At 40.4% G+C, this 13030-nt stretch overlaps 4 non-coding genes across 4 annotated transcripts; 2 read left to right on the top strand and 2 right to left on the bottom strand.

The window, feature by feature from the left end:
- The first annotated feature begins 8998 nt into the window (after nucleotides 1–8998).
- Nucleotides 8999–9204, top strand: LOC131703595 (small nucleolar RNA U3). The gene has a single exon (XR_009310034.1). It is a non-coding gene; the product is annotated as a small nucleolar RNA U3 (small nucleolar RNA).
- A 718-nt stretch (nucleotides 9205–9922) lies between these two features.
- Nucleotides 9923–10033, bottom strand: trnal-caa (transfer RNA leucine (anticodon CAA)). Its single transcript has 2 exons — nucleotides 9996–10033; nucleotides 9923–9968 (listed from the first exon to the last, which is right to left on the bottom strand). It is a non-coding gene; the product is annotated as a tRNA-Leu (tRNA).
- A 1074-nt stretch (nucleotides 10034–11107) lies between these two features.
- On the top strand, nucleotides 11108–11189 carry trnal-cag (transfer RNA leucine (anticodon CAG)). The gene has a single exon. It is a non-coding gene; the product is annotated as a tRNA-Leu (tRNA).
- A 518-nt stretch (nucleotides 11190–11707) lies between these two features.
- Nucleotides 11708–11789, bottom strand: trnas-uga (transfer RNA serine (anticodon UGA)). The gene has a single exon. It is a non-coding gene; the product is annotated as a tRNA-Ser (tRNA).
- Nucleotides 11790–13030: the final 1241 nt, after the last annotated feature.

Below are 13030 nucleotides of genomic sequence, written 5' to 3' on the forward strand. Positions count from 1 at the left end.
TTCTAGTAATCATTCATGTTTAAATTACTCAGCAACAATTCAAATTTGTTTTGAAATATATATGCAATAAGTTTAATTTCTATAAGTAATGGAATTGTGCAAGCAGTATGAGTTTTGCCCTGATAGGTCCATACTTTTAGGTCATGTAGATCAAAGAGTCACCTATGCTGACATTAAGAATGCATTCAGTCCAGTTGGTGTTGTTACTAAAGTTCAGCGTTTAGTTGGACAAGTATCTGAAAGTGTACTTTGTGAGTTTGAGGAAGGTTTGTCTGTGTTTCTGTTAGATGATGAGCATGTTAGTCATGACTTCAGCAGTCGCTGGACAGTACAGCCTGTTTTATCAGATCAAGTTAGATTTAGCAACACTAGCACCAATGTAATGTCCACAGCTATGTTACTGGATGCCATTTTGTTAGATGTGACTGATACTTTTCAGGAGCAGTTGGCAGAAATAGCTATCAAACATGGCACTGATGCTAAAGAATTAGAAAAGAGGGCATCCAAGCTGCTGTCTGATAAACTTAGTGGAAGCTATAAAGACTCTGAAGGGGTTAGTCCCTTGCCCAAGGTGTCTTTTGATTTCTCAAATGCTTTCACTCCTAAGCAGACATTCTCAGAACATTTTGAAACCTTTTCTTCACCCTCTCAACAGCCAAATGTGTACAGCAACCAGTCCACACCTATCTCTATTCCTAGTGATGTACAGAAAGTTGTAGTAGAGCATGTAGTGAAAACTGCGAGTGAAGGTGCATTTCTTAACAATGTCCGTTACAAGCTCAAGTGTTTTTCGGGCACTGCCAGTAAGCCAAGTAGTGAAGCAGACTATGAAACATGGCGCATTCAGATTCGCCAGGTAATTAAAGATGTTGATCTCACTGCTAATGCAAAAAGACGCAAGTTACTGGAAAGTCTTTTACCCCCAGCTTTGAATGTTGCCTTATATGCAGGTGAAGACGCAACTGCTGAGCAGTACTTTGAAGAGCTAGAGAAGGCTTATGGCAGTGTAGCAAGTGGCGAGGAGCTCTTTATACAGTTTATTGAGACACATCAAAATGCAACTGAAAAAGCATCAGACTATCTTCGTAGACTCCATGCTGTCCTGCAACGAGTAATGGAAAGGGATGGTTTAGTTGGAACACAACCTGATAAGCAACTGTTGAAGCAATTTATCAGGGGTTGTTGGGATGATACGTTAATAGACCGTTTGCACTTGAAGGACTTTCTGAGTGACATTTCTGAGCAGTGCTTATCATACTCAAAGGTTTTATTTGAGGTACGAGCTTTTGAGGAGGAGAAAGAGTCAAAAGAGACCAGAAAGAAGCGTCATCTTGGTGCCACACAGCCCAAGGTTTCTGCCAAGTCTGTTGGTGTTGGTGATAATATTAGTACTGTATCCCATACAGTTCCCGGTTCAACCAGCAGAGAAGAAGAGCTTGCCCAAAGGGTCCTACAGCTAGAAAAGGATTGGAAAAAAGCAAAGGTATCCTTAAGTACACATGGTGTGTCAAATGCTAGTGGAGCCCCAGATACTGCAAGTAATAGGAGCAGCTCTGCTGAATTAAGAGAAAGGTCAGAAACCACAGTTAAGAAGGGACCCAATAGGATGGGGGCATTCTGCTATAATTGTGGCAAAGATGGACACACAATGGAAAAGTGCTCTAATCCAGTGAATGCAGTGCTGGTTCAGCAAAAGCTCAGGAATAGATGCGAGAACAGGGCTGCACAGCGCAGAGAAGCTTATACTCCATTGCATCCTTTAAACTAGATGGGTGTCTCTATAAGGGACAGATAGAGGCACTGAATTCATGTACACCCAGTCCCAAAACAACTCAAAAGCACAATATACCCAGTTTTCATAAAAGTTTACAGGGCGTACCTCCTGGTCTTGTTGGTGAATCGTGTCACACTGTTGCTTTTCTTGATGGTGTTCGTTGCCTCTGTTTAGTAGACACTGGATCACAGGTAACTTGCCTATCTGAGTCATTTTACCGTCAGTATTTGTCACATCTCAAGTTAAGCTCGATACAAGACTTACTCTGTGTTGTTGGTGCGGGAGGTAGTACTGTTCCTTATCTAGGATTCATAGAAGTTAATGTGCAATTTCCTGAAGATGTTTGTGGCACAGAAAACAGCTTTTATGTGTTAGTTCTTGTTTGCCCTGACAATCAATGTAATACTACTGTACCTCTCTTAGTGGGAACAAATGTACTTGGCATCTCATGCGTGAGTGTGAGGAGAAGGCTGGTGCGCAATACTTGAAGAGGCTGGCTATCCGCTGCGACTGTGCTGCTGCCTATACCAATACAATTGGTGAAGCCAATGCAAAAGCAAAAACTACCAAAGTGAGATTAGCCAGTAAAACACCTGTTACGGTTCCCAAGAACGAGTCTAAAGAGCTGAAATGTATGCTGAGTAAGAATATCTATAGCAAAGGATGCAATATACTTATAGAAGCATCTGAAGGACGTCCCATTGCAGGAGGATTACTGGTTTACAATCAGCTGCTAGAAGGAGACCCTCAAAATCGTACCAAGATTGGAGTCATGGTCAAAAATGCCTCTGATCATGACATCACCTTACAACCCAGAAGTGTTGTTGCTGCAGGGGAAACAGTGGAGTGGATAAGGGCATTAGATGTCTCCAAATTAAATCTGATGGAGTCCAGATGTTCTAGTGCTACTGCAGTATTGAGGGAGGGAGAAAAGTTTGGTCCCAGTAATACAACAAGGCTGGAGTTGGATTTTGATAACTCACCAGTTTCTGAAGATTTCAAGAAAGATATTACTACTAGGATAGAAAAAGAAGTAGGCAGTGCATTCTCCCTCCATGATCTCGACATAGGACATGCTCCTGGGATAACACACAAAATAGTGCTCACAGACAACACTCCATTCAAAGAGCGCACCCGTCGTGTCACTCCAGCTGATTTTGAAGACCTGAGGTCACCTTCATGAGTTGCTGACTACTGGGATTATTGAAGAGTCTGACAGCCCCTATGCATCTCCAGTTGTCTTGGTTAGAAAGAAAAACGGATCCCTACGAATGGTTGTGGACTACAGAAGACTGAATCGTCTAACCAGGCGGGATGCATACCCACTTCCTAGAATAGAGGAGACTTTTGCTCTTCTTTCAGGCTCAAAATGGTTCTCAGTACTAGATCTAAAAAGCGGATATTATCAAATTGAAGTAGAAGAGTCTGACCGTGCCAAGACTGCATTCACAACGCCATTTGGTAATTGGCAATTCAAAATGATGCCTCAAGGTTTAACCCATTCCCCAGCTACATTTCAGAGAACAATGGAGCGGGTGATGTCAGGAATTAATCTACAGGAAGTGGTTGCTTTCCTGGATGACCTAATTATATTTTCAGACACTCTTGAACAACACGAGGAACGTCTAATGAAGGTCCTGCATCGCATTGCTCAGTATGGCTTGAAGCTCTCTCCTTCAAAATGTAAATTCTTCCAGAATTCGGTGGCATATCTGGGACACAAGATTTCGGAAGAGGGAATCTGCCCTGACCCCCAGAAGATTTCAGCTATAATAGATTGGCCGACGCCCAAGAACATCAGAGAGGTTAGGTCTTTTCTCGGCTTCGCAGGGTATTACAGACGTTTTGTGGAAAAATATGCAAACATTGCTAGGCCATTAAATGATTTGTTGGTGGGCGAAGCTTCAAACAGAAAGAAAGGGTCATCTTGGCGAATAAAAGCAAGACAGTCTCTGGGTGATCGATGGACAGCAGATTGTCAAAGGGCATTTGAATGCATCAAAGAGAAGCTCACTACATCGCCAGTGTTAGGATTTGCAGACTGGAAACTCCATTATATCTTACACACAGGCCTGGGAGCAGCACTCTACCAGGTCCAGGATGGTAAAATGAGAGTTATCTCATATGCTAGTCGAGGACTTAAAGTGAACGAAACTACCCTGTTCACAAATTGGAATTTTTAGCTTTGAAATGGTCAATAAGTGAAAAGTTTCATGACTATTTATATGGGACAGAATTCAAAGTAGTGACAGATAATAATCCTCTGACATATGTTCTCACAACTGCGAAATTGGATGCTGCAGGACATAGGTGGTTGTCAGCCCTGTCTATCTATAACTTTGACATAAGCTACAGATCTGGAAAAAACTAATATGGATGCAGATGGCTTATCCCGAAGGCCAAATGGACCTGCTGCAGATGATGATGACTCCCTGAAGCAAGTGGAGAGAATTGCTAAAATGCTGTCCAGGACCAGACAAGACCCTGATTTTGACACCCTGGAGTCAGATGTGTGTAAGGCTGCTTTCCTGAGGCATAAAGTAGTAGTACTTGCACAGGAAGTTGAATCAGAAGAGCCTGGTGAGCAAGAGAATCCAGAGATAGAAGTGAGCGGGAACAAACCTAGCGCTGTAGAAGCTTTACCTAGTGGAGAGGGTGCCATTCCAGATGATTTTGAATTTCCAGAACCATGGCCAGGGCAACCATTACTTCCTGGATTAACTTTAGAAAACTGGAAAGTTCTTCAAAACAGAGATGTTAATCTGTCCAGAGTCATTCAGTTGTTGGGGAAAGGCAGAAAGCTTGAAGAAAAATTCAGAAAGTCAGAGACCCCTGAAGTAAGATTACTTTTAAAAGAGTGGCCTAAACTTCTCCTTAAAGAGGGTGTTCTACATCGGCGGGTGATGAGGAATGAAGAACTATACGATCAGTTGGTGATTCCACAAAGTCACCAGGCTAGAGCTTTGGAAGGAGTACATGATGAAACTGGACATCTTGGCTATGAGAGGACTCTGGATTTGGCTAGAGCACGCTTCTATTGGCCAAGGATGACCCGGGATGTGGAACAGAAATGCAAGACTTGTGAGAGGTGCTTACGCAGAAAAGCAAGGGCAGAGAAGGCTGCAAAAATGGTCAATATAAATGTTTATGCTCCCATGGAGCTTGTCTGCATAGATTTTTTATCATTAGAACCTGATTCCAAAGATATTCGGAACATACTAGTTATAACCGATCACTTCACAAAATATGCGCAAGCATATCCAACTAAAGACCAGACTGCCAAGACTGTAGCCAATCTGTTGTGGGAGAATGTAATTTGCCACTACGGCTTTCCCAAGAGAGTTCATAGCGATCAAGGTGCAAATTTTCAGTCTGAACTCATTTCAGAGCTCTGTAAAATTTGTGGCACTAAATCTAGAACTACACCTTACCATCCTAGAGGAAATCCAGTTGAAAGATTTAACAGAACCCTCCTTGACATGCTGGGTACCCTCTCTGAGAAGAAGAAAGATAACTGGAGGAAGTATGTTCGCCCTCTCGTTCATGCATATAACTGCACTCGTAACGACACTACTGGAGAGTCTCCGTTCTTCCTCATGTTTGGTAGGCAGCCAAGATTGCCTATAGATTTGTGCTTTGGCATCAGTCCTGTTGGACATGACCATAAGACTCATCAGCAATATGTGAAGGAACTTCGTCAGAGGCTAAAATATGCCTACGAGCGAGCCACTAAGGAAGCAGAGAAAAGACAGCTGGCCAATAAACAGAGATGGGACAAGAAGGTCATAGCATCATCCTTGGAGGAAGGAGATCGAGTCCTGGTTAGGAATGTAAATTTGCGTAGGAAGCACAAAATAGCTGACCGCTGGGAACACGCTGTTTACATTGTCGTACGGCAGGCTAGAGAAGAGCTGCCAGTCTATGTGATTAGACCAGAGAAAGATGATGGACCTGAGAGAACATTGCACAGAGACATGTTGCGTCCTTGTGGATTCATATCGGCTGAAGAGGGAGTTGATGATGGCACAGTACCTGAGAAGGCAAGACGTACGAGGACGAGGCAGACTGCAGGGACCTTGGATGAAACTAGAAATTCTGATGAGGATGATACAGATCAATCGGTAATTCCTTCTGAAGAAGAACAGAATATTGCTGGTTCTGGATTGAATCCAGAAGCTCCTGAGTTCTGTACTTACCTGCCAATGACTGATGAAGATCCTCCACTCCATTCTTCTTTGCATGAAGACGACGTGACGGGACCAGTAACTGAGGTTACTATTGAAAGAGAAATAACCGAGGAAGTCTCAGAATCAGCACTGGGTGAACTTCAACAAAGTTCCAAAACTGAGCCTAGGGAGACCATAGATCCCCAAGTGTTAAGACGATCAGAAAGAGAGAGGAAACTGCCATCTAAGTTCAAAGATTTTGAAGTAACTTCTCAAAAGATAACTTCTGACAAGAAACACGATTACAATAGAGCTGTTTCACAAATTGTTTCCTGTGTACAACAGCAAAACAAAATGATATTGGAACAGTTGCATAAACAGACCGAGCTATTGATTCAGGCTTTGATTTCGCATTAGCATATAGAAGATGATTAAATAAATATATGGATATTTTTTGTGGGTGTTACTATCGAGGACGATAGCTTTTAGGGAGGGAGAATGTAACCCCCATGCTTCCTGTTTCCAAATATGGGTATCAGTGAGTCTGTTTCTTTAACACGACCCCCCCTTCTGTGCCCGCAATAAACACGTGCACAGTCAGTTGCCTGCATGTTAATTTCCAATGTGCAAACGAGTGCTAGAGCTACCGTCCTAGGAATACATCTGAAATTTCTATATGCTGTATCTTCACTGTCCTGCATTGCTATTATATTTTATTAATAGGTAAGCGATTTCTCCTTACTTTGATTTTTTTATTGATTAAAAATAGCAGGATTTGCTGTAATAAAGCTTTAAGTAAAACTTTAAATAAATAAATAAGTAGTGTGGCCGCCATGTGGATGATTCTGTTCAATACAGCTTTGCAAATAAATATTTGAAGTGGCTATATTCTAATACTTATAAAAGAATAATATTTTTTTTTATAATTGAGTGATTTCTGTTATTTACAGAGGCAGTTGTGTTTCCCATTTTACTCGGTAAATAGAAAAAAAAAAGAGAATATTGTTTATACATTCGTCCGCCATTTTGACTGAACTGCAGTTAAATATAGTTCAAAACTTGAACGGTTTATAATATGTGTTTAAGATGTTCCAAATATACATTTGTCATTTATATAGTACCTTTGTATTGTATGGTTACTAAAAAAAATATATATATATATACACTTTAAATAAGTTTCCTTTTAATTAATGCACCACGTGTGTATTGTGTTTTACACAGTCAGTTGCCTGCATGTTAATTTCCAATGTGCAAACGAGTGCTAGAGCTACCGTCCTAGGAATACATCTGAAATTTCTATATGCTGTATCTTCACTGTCCTGCATTGCTATTATATTTTATTAATAGTTCGTGGAGACCGGAGATTACGAAGTGTGGAGGACTCGATCCATTGCATCTACCGAGACGGCTTGTAATATTGAAGCGGGACTGTACAGTTCAGCAGAAGGACTTGTTTTTTTTATATTTAAGTCCTCCGGATGTACTTTAGTCGTTGTGCACAACTGATAGAAACATTTTGTTTTATTCTATATTTTTTTATTTCCAATGTTTTTTTTTTTTTTTTACTGTGAACAATATTGTAACAATTTTAATTGCTACATATATATTACTTTTATAAACATTTTATTTTCATAAAGCATATTTGTTGTTGCTGAGTGATTCTTTATAATAAAGTAACCTGGTATAAATATATTAAGGCAACTGTATAACGTAAAGTACATTTTCTTAAGAAGGGTATACGCAGCATTAGAGAGAGATCTCCTGAATTCACATATATTTTCCCTGAACTTAATTCTCAATGTGACTCATTGTAATAGTGGGTTACATACTGCAATGTTGTAAAAAGACATGTGTAATTCAGGATGGTTGAGCGAGCTATGGCGCTGCGTTCAGATCACAGTTACCCTGGAAGCGTGGGTTCGAATTCCATTTCTGTCAGCTCTGTTTGTTCATTAACCACTCGGCCACGGCTACATGCTCTCACTGTTTTCCGTGAAAACAGCCGTATTATTGTCAAAAGAAGCAAACGACACCCGCAGTAATGCTGCAGATGGCAGTATAGGCTAAATAATCAACCCAAGTCAAATGCCTTTGTTGAAACTCTATCAGATTTGTACAAGTCAAGCACACGTGGGAAATAATAATACAATATAATTTCGGCCAACGTTCATAATAATGAATACATCCTTATTTCAAAATACGTAGCTATTTAACTGATCTTTTCAAAACACCCATACACAAAAACTTTCTTTCTACTGAAAAACTAACTTGCTTCATGGCTGCTGCTACAGCACTCCGGCACGTTGTGCCTAGCGTTAGCGGACATAGGAGATAAGAAGAACTACAAAATATCACGCGCTGCAGTTTTTCAGTCCGGGGATTATTACAAATTAGCAGACTGTGCATTAAAATACACATGCAGGGTGGGCGTCTCTGTTACAAAGAATTGTCACACTTTGTATTTATCTCCATAATGCGCTGGGACAAAATACGCAGATACTTTAAAATTATTTGGAGAATGCGGGCATCGATCCCGCTACTTCTCGCATGCTAAGCGAGCGCTCTACCATTTGAGCTAATTCCCCTTTAATGGCGCCAGCGATTCTCATAGGCTTCATCGCAGCTTGATACGAGCAAATCAGATTGTCAGTTTTTTATTTTTATTTTGGCAATGTAGTCTGTGATTGCAAATTTAAAAAAATAATGTAATTAACTAAATAGCAAATATTTCGAATAGAGGTATGTTTTCAATTTCTTTAAAAAGTAGTCTCAGCTCGTTTATTCAGTCGCTTATAAATCCACAATCTGTGTCCCGATGCAGCAGCGCTGTGTGCTGATGCAGCAGCGCTGTGTGCTGTGGCTCGAGCTTGTTTGACGAGGCAGACAATGCAAAAATGCCAATGCTTTTGTATCACACGACAAACTTAAGGTATGCTTTAACGGCTTGGCTGTCTCGAGTTAGTTTGTATTGTTAATGTAACACCTCGTTGTTGCCCAGTCATTGTTTCATATGAAGTAGAGCTTGCCAGTTGGGGGCGACGGTCTGCTAATAAAAGTTAAGACTATATTTGCAAGGATCATTTCTAGAATGAAACACGTTTTGAAGGGATTGGTCTCCGTATCCACCAGGAGTAGTGGCAGTGTTTTCTTCTCAGCACCGAGCTGACAATGAGTGTTGTTATCGGGAACCTACTCGCTGCAAGGAATGACCACTTCAATCTTCAGTCGGGTGTTGCTGAAGGAAGGGGACACATTTTGAGTGCGTATCTCATTCCGGTAGAAACGTAGAAAAAAATAAACCATCAAGCCCACAATTGTTCAGTTGTTTAAATCAATAACAACATTTAAATTGATCATTGCTAATGTTAAAACAATTTAAGAACACTTTAAATAGGGCTTGACTAATATAAAAAATATAGCAATGTCTTTTGCACTACGCAGGACTAGATTGAGTTTAAAATAGACATTACATCTGAAATTAACTTGTGCTTACCTCCACTTACAAGGAAGCTGTCAACCTTTGTATTCGTCCTCATAACGTGTTAGAAAATGTAAACAGCAGTTGGAGAATACCGAAGTCGAACATCCTAGCATGTTAACCGAGGGCATTTCTCATGTAAGCTACTTCCACTAATAGATCGTTTATACTGTTCTCAATGGTCCGCATCCCAGCCTGAGACCACGATCCAGTGGCAGTCGGAGATGTTTTTCAAAGTAATATGTTATTTGAAATATTAAAACAATCTTTAGTTAAATAACACATGTTTCTACACAAAATATTTTTCAGTGACTTCGACAAGTAGCCAGTTTACTACAAAAATGCAATCTGTGTTAGGAACGCTATTTTAGTCCGATTTAAAATGGAAATTAAAATGGTATTGAGTGCTGACAAGAGTTTGGTATCAGCTGTTGATTTCCTTGAAACAATCTTTTAAAGTAAAATGAACACATTTATTCATTTAAAAAATAAGTAAAAGTGAACTGTCAGAAGTGGGATTTGAACCCACGCCTCCATTCGGAGACCAGAACACACAATTCATTGGAAAGACAACGTCCTTGAGTCTGGCACCTTAGACCACTCGGCCATTCTGACAAGCGGCGTTTGCTATAGTAGAAAACCGCATTATTTCATTTCAGCACAGACTAGGGTTGTCTATTGTATCAAGGCCCTATGGGGTTTATTACGCACATACTAACTTGCTCCATGAATGATGTAATGACAAGTGTAAAAAAAGAAACAGATTGAAGCCAACCCACGAAAGTAAGATTCTTTATTTCAATATCGGTATAGCTTTAAAGGATGCACGCATTTTACAATAGCAATTGCTATATGACAATGACCAATAAGTAATTGTGTTGCAATACTTTATACAATGTGAACAGAATCAGACATTGCTCCGTTGCCTCGAAGAAACATCTACAATTTGTATTTAAAAAGGACGCCCATCGTTGTGCTTGAACCCACGACCCTGAGATTAAGAGTCTCATGCTCTACCGACTGAGCCAGCCGGGCTGACGGGAGAAAGTTTCTTTCTTTGAGGCGGGGTGAGCGAGGAAGTACCGACAGGTGCGTGGGACCTGAGATTCGGTGTGCTGCTGCTGTAGATGAGTGTTCTGGAGACGCGCTGTTTCTGTGTCTGCGGTGTAACAGCCGTGTGAGTATATTCCAAAAGTAAAGTGTTGGATAATTCGAGAGCTAGTCTGTTGAATAAAGCTCTGAGACGTGTGGTTAAATCCCGGTCTCATCAATTTTGTTTTGTTAGATTAAAAGTGTTCCAGCAGCAGGTAAATGTCCCCACACCTTTTGGTTCTGTTTACTTATGATACACCGCTGCTAAACCTGAACGTTGCTGCTAATTATCTTAACTAAACTTGTATTGTTGTTGAATTGCTCTAATATAGTTAAACCTGTAATGTTGCAGCTAACGTTCCCTAATACTGTTAAAACTTGTGTGTATTAACAATCTGGCTTTTGTTGTTGAACCCTTGCTGGGAAGAGCTGTTTCCAATCACCTAGCACTCTTAAGAGAAGTGTAATCGCTGCTATATGTTGGTCTAATACCCCATGCTTTTAAAATGTTCACGCATACACCAGGTGATTTACTGTAGCGTCAGACATTGGAGGTTCAGCAGTGTACTGCAGTGTTGTGCAAAGTCGTCGGTGTAAGTCAGGATGGCCGAGCGGTCTAAGGCGCTGCGTTCAGGTCGCAGTCTCTCTGGAGGCGTGGGTTCGAATCCCACTTCTGACAAATCTGTTTGTTTATTTATTTCTTAAAACGTCCACCGAATGCTTGGTAATTTGATTTGTTTTTCTTGTTAGTATTCAAATCACAAGGTTGTTAAATGAGAGAAAATCACTGCAAGCCTGCACCTCACCACATCCTTCACACTGTTAAACTGCCTCATTATGACGAGGCCTCTAATTATGCCTTTCCAATACTTTGAATGTGTTATTGTTCAGTTTAACATGAGAACATCTTGGTAGAACAATCATAATGTCCGCAGGACTTATTTTCCTCGGGTTCTAGTATCAAGCTTCGAGTGTGTGGCCGGTTAGCTCAGTTGGTTAGAGCGTGGTGCTAATAACGCCAAGGTCGCGGGTTTTCTTCTTTAAAGAAACCACAAGATTTGTAATGGTGCCAAAATGAACAATCTTTAACAAAATGAACCGAAGCGATATGAAGTACAACCAGTAATATTTCAGACTTACTGAGCTTTAAACATGTATTAACAATGAACACATACAATCAATTAAAAACAAAGCTTACGTAGTCGGCAGGATTCGAACCTGCGCGGGTAAACCCCAATGGATTTCAAGTCCATCGCCTTAACCACTCGGCCACGACTACATGCTCGCACCGTTAGTTGTGAAAATATCCAAAAGAAGTAAACGGCTCCCGCAGTAATGCTGTAGATGGCAGTATAGGCTAACTAATGAACCCAAGTCAAATGCCTTTGTTGAAACTTTGTCAGATTTGTACAAGGCAAGCACACGTGGGAAAAGAAAATACAATATACTTTCTGTTAACGTTCATAATAATGAATACATCTTTATTTCAAAATACGTAGCTATTTAACTGATCTTTTCAAAACACCCCCATCCACAAAAACAAAGTAGTTATTTATTTCAACTGAAAAACTGACTTGCTTCATGGCTGCTGCCAGAGCACTCGAGAACGTTCTGGCTAGCGTGAGCGGACTAAGCAGATAACAAGATCTACAAAATATCACATGCCATTAAAACTTACCATAATTATGTTAATTTTATTATTTATTTAGCAGACGCCTTTATCCGTGGAGACTTACAGAGACTAGGGTGTGTGAACTATGCATCAGCTGTAGAATCACTTACATTTACATCTCACCCGAAAAACGGAGCACAAGGAGGTTAAGTGACTTGCTCAGGGTCACACAATGAGTCAGTGGCTGAGGTGGGATTTGTGCCGGGGGACCTCCTGGTTACAAGCCCTTTATCTTTAACCACTGGACCACACAGCCTCCTATAACAAAATCAAACCCCAGATGGGACTCGAAACCACAATCCATGGCTTAGAAAGCCAGTGCCTTATCCATTAGGCCACAAGGGCTGACACGAAAAGCTCATTTGGTAGTAATAAAGAAAGTGGGAACAATAGTATCGTGGTTTAATACATCATATCCAAGCCATCGTTGGTGTTCAAACACAGAGAGTGTTACATTGGGAAAGGGCCGTACTTGTCAGTACGTATTTGACATTCATGTGGGAAGATTTAAGATTGTGAAGAAGTTTAAATATGCTGCGTATTTGCACATTGGGAACCTTACATAATTAGGTTTTTGATTAATGCCACTTTCTTACAGACAGTAATCAAGGTGACGATACAAGACCAGGAGAGACACTTCCTCTTTTGCCTTCAGCCTCAGCAGCGGTAGGACTTAGAGCTATTCAACTGATTGTACTCACTAAAGCTTTGGCTTGAGAAGCTGGTTTATCCCCTTCTCCGAGTTTATTTCAGTTATACTCTCCGGAGTTATTATTATTATTATTATTATTATTATTATTATTATTATTATTATTATTATTATTATTATTATTATTATTATTATTATT

The sequence above is a fragment of the Acipenser ruthenus genome, chromosome 32 (genome assembly GCF_902713425.1).
Source record: "Acipenser ruthenus chromosome 32, fAciRut3.2 maternal haplotype, whole genome shotgun sequence".
Lineage (NCBI taxonomy): Eukaryota > Metazoa > Chordata > Actinopteri > Acipenseriformes > Acipenseridae > Acipenser > Acipenser ruthenus.